Source organism: Pteropus vampyrus, unplaced genomic scaffold, assembly GCF_000151845.1.
Source record: "Pteropus vampyrus isolate Shadow unplaced genomic scaffold, Pvam_2.0 Scaffold161, whole genome shotgun sequence".
NCBI classification, from domain to species: Eukaryota; Metazoa; Chordata; class Mammalia; order Chiroptera; family Pteropodidae; genus Pteropus; species Pteropus vampyrus.
Window position 1 is genome coordinate 61,577 of NW_011888942.1, and position 3,960 is coordinate 65,536.

The following is a 3,960-nucleotide window of genomic DNA, read 5'->3' on the forward strand; positions in this document are numbered from 1 at the left end:
CCCAACAAGCATAACTTAATGGCTAGAGATTCAAATTGGAAATGTTATAGCAGGTTTTTTGTTCTTTTATCATTTAAATTTTTTCTTTTTTCTTTTAATCATTAAGTGGTAGGAATTTTTTTAATGTGAGAACATAGTAAACAAAATAGTTGGTAATACCAGTTTTCCTTTGCTCTTGAAAGATTTAGGATTGTTCAGTTTTGCTGGACTTAACTACCGGGAGGAAAGAAAAAAAAAACTGCATATGCTTGAGGCCCAAAATATATTTGTGTTTATTTTTCATATTCTTATATAAAGTAAATCTAGCAAATGAGTGAGAGAAAAAAAAGAATTCGTAAATGAGCTAGGATGCATTTTGCTATTGCACAAAATTCTCTATCTGGGTCATTTTGCTAACTTTCTTGCTAACTTAAATTTTTCTCTTGGAGAGTGAATGCAAATAAGATCATAACATTTGGTTTCTGTTTGAGACTGCAGATGACTTTCTTCTTTTTGTATACAAATGTGATATATCATCCCCTGTTGATCTAACCATGCTCTCAAATTATTTATTCACTTATTCATTCATTCACTTGTTCATCTATCTCAGATTGGGGAGGCAGCTCCTATGTACCAGGAATTGGAGCAGGAGCTGGGAATGCAAAGTGAAAAAATATAGGTTGCTATTTTTAAGACAGGATGAAAACCAATAGTAACTAAAAGTTTTCACAGTGATAAGTATAGTGGTAGAGAACTAGACATCACATATCAAGGGCTCTAAAAAAAAAAAGCATTTACTGTAGACAAAAATATCAAGGAAATTATCAAGCAAATTTGTAGGTAGTTAACTGAGTGGAATCTTAAAGGATGGCAAAAATATCAAGCAAATTTGTAGGTAGTTAACTGAGTGAAATCTTAAAGGATGGCTACGAGTGTGGGAAGCAGCCGAAGGTGAGATGGCCAATCTATTTAACATTGAACATAAAAAAAAAAAAGGGCTCGTACAGGCCTATAAGAACATAATGCATGTATAATAGAAATTAATTTAAATTTATTATTATTTTATTATAAAGTATAATGCATAGAGAAGAGGACAGTGAGCTAGAAAATAAATAAAGACTGATTTGTCAAGATTCTTATATGTCGTGAATAGGAAGCTATGTTTCATTCTATAAAAACGCCATATTCTCTTCATATTTATGTGTGTGTATATCTTGTGCATATATATGTATAAATATGCACACATATATATGTATGTATATATGTATATGTATGTATGTATGTGTATATATATATGATTTTCCTAGCATATATATATATAATCTATCTTACATACCAAAGCTAACATCCAGAATCCTAAATCCTTTTCCAATCAATACCACCAATGACTAGGATATAAACAGAACCTTCTAAATTTTTCCTGGTGTTAGCTTAGCTAATGGCATCTCCATTAGTAAGGAAGAGAAGGAATGAAAAAAAGCCACTGTGGAGCCAAAAGATACTTGAATGTTTTGATAATTTTCTTTGACTTTCTAAAACCAGAATAAAATGTTTCAGCAGCCTTATTACCTATGACACATATGTTGGCTTTCATATGCTCGCTCCTAATCATCTCCTTTCATTCTACCTCTCATTCACTTACCTCGGAGACACTTGACATACACAAATTTCAGTCCTTTCTAAAGAACTTTCCATTCACTTTTCTTCCGTTCGGAAGTGTCATCCACTTTTACGTCTCTCCCTTGATTTTAATGTTACTTTTCACTGAGATCTTTCGTAACCACCCTGATTATCCTTTTTGACTCCCATGGCATCAGTTAATACCTGAAATTACCTTTTGTATCTACACATTTATCCATATGTCATCTGTTGACAATAAATGAAACATGAATGTAATTTTTTTAGAGAATTATCTCTTTATATTTTGCTCATTATTCTATCCTAAGCGTCTAGAATAAGGTCAGATACAAATAGCTGACAAACTTCATGTCATTTTGATTTTCCTAGCAGAGAAATAAGTGGAAAAAGTAAAAGAAAGAAGTTGAAATTTTGGTGCCCCTTTGGATCCCTAAAATAACTCTATTTTGATATCATTTATGCATATAATTCATATAATTTATATCATCTATTGTGATATGATTTATGCATATAATTTATATCAGCTATCACATATGTTTTCTTGACTTTATACATTTATGATACTTACCATTTTTATCACATATGTTTAAAATATTTTCCCAGGATTCTATTTTTTAAAATACACATATATGGTACCATTTTTTGGTACTAAGTTTGCATGGTACCAGGTTTATTGAAACACAATTTATAAGCCATTAAATTCACACATTGTGTGTGATTTAATTATTTTTAGGAAATGTATTGAGTTATGCAATCATCATTGCAGTAAGTTTTAGAAGAGTTCCCTCATTCTAGAAAGTTCCTCTGTCCCTTTGTAGACAATTCCCTTTCCTACCCACAGCTACAGATAATCACAGATCTGATTTCTGTCCCATAGAGTTGCCACTACTGGACATTTCCAAATGAACATGTATTCAATAAAAATATTTTTAGGGTTTTTTTTTTTCATTTCAAATCCCATTTCTAATATAGAACAAGTAGGTGAGTAAAAACTACTTAAATAGGAGAGTGGATAGAGGCATGTGTGCTTAGCAAAGGATTCCCACCCTGTTCATATCTCTATGGGGCTTGAGGATAAAGGTAGCTATTCTCAGCTTCACTGCTTGCACGGCTTACTGCTGCTGGCACAATCAGGAAAGAGACATGATGATAGCACTTGGGGGGCTTGGTAATGATGCTCATACCAGCACACAGAGTAGCAGCCAGGACATAAGGGAGGAAATTGCTAGTCACATTTGATTGCCACCTGTATACTCATAAACTCTGAGATTAATTTTTTTAGTTGCCACAAAATAGTAAATAACATGAATAAAAGCTGTATTTAGATACCTTTCAAGAACAAAAAATAACTAATCAAAGGATTTCTTTGTCCATGACATGTCCTCATCGCAACATATATAATATCCTTTGTTTCTTTATGTTGATTTCCCCTTTATACATACAGATAAGATATATAGTTGTAACAATAATAATGCAAGCCATGATAAGTTGAATTTTGTGATAGTTTAGAGAATGATATCAAGCAACTGCTTTATATCATGGACGTCAGTGGCTAATGAGAAACAGATGTCCAGCTGGGCAAAAAGTATAAATTCTTATTCCAAATTTTATTTTGGCCTTTTTATCCCCAAAGATAAGTGTTTTGCAATTAAATTGAAATGGAATAAACAAGTAGGCTATTAGTGCTTGCTCAAAGAGTGACCAGTGACTCACTGCAAATACCACTTAGAGGATTGCAGTCTCATTCACAGCACCCAACTCTGCTAGCTCTGACACTTGTCCCAGACACACCAACAAACTCACAAGAAGGCAGGAAAGAAATTTTCATTTAGCCAGTATAATATTCATAGCATTTTGATAAGGTAGATATTAACATTTTGATTTTAACAAATCAAGAAAATGAGGGTAAGAAGGATAAAATAGTGTAATATTACATAATTAAAAAGAAGGAAGAGAGAATAGGAGAAGGAAAGAAGGAAGGAAGGTAGGAAGGGGAGAAGAAAGAATGGAGCTTTGCGTGAACCAGTAATGAAAGTATTTGATGCAGAAAAAGATTGGTTAATTCAATTCTGTAAGCATAGTATGCCAATAAAAGAAAGAGTAGAGAGTTAAGGAGGAAACAAAGGAAGGAAAGGAGGTAGGGAAGGAGGAACAAAAGAAAAAGGGGAGTGAGGGAGGAAAATGGGCATAATAAATAATATGTGATAGCTCAACCAACTTGTAAACGTTGACAGACCTGAGAGTTTCACCTAAAACCATCTAATTCCTAAATTTATATATGTAATCTAAAGAATCAAGCTCTTGGCTTAATGAAGTCCTTCTAGAACTGCATTTTATTTAACA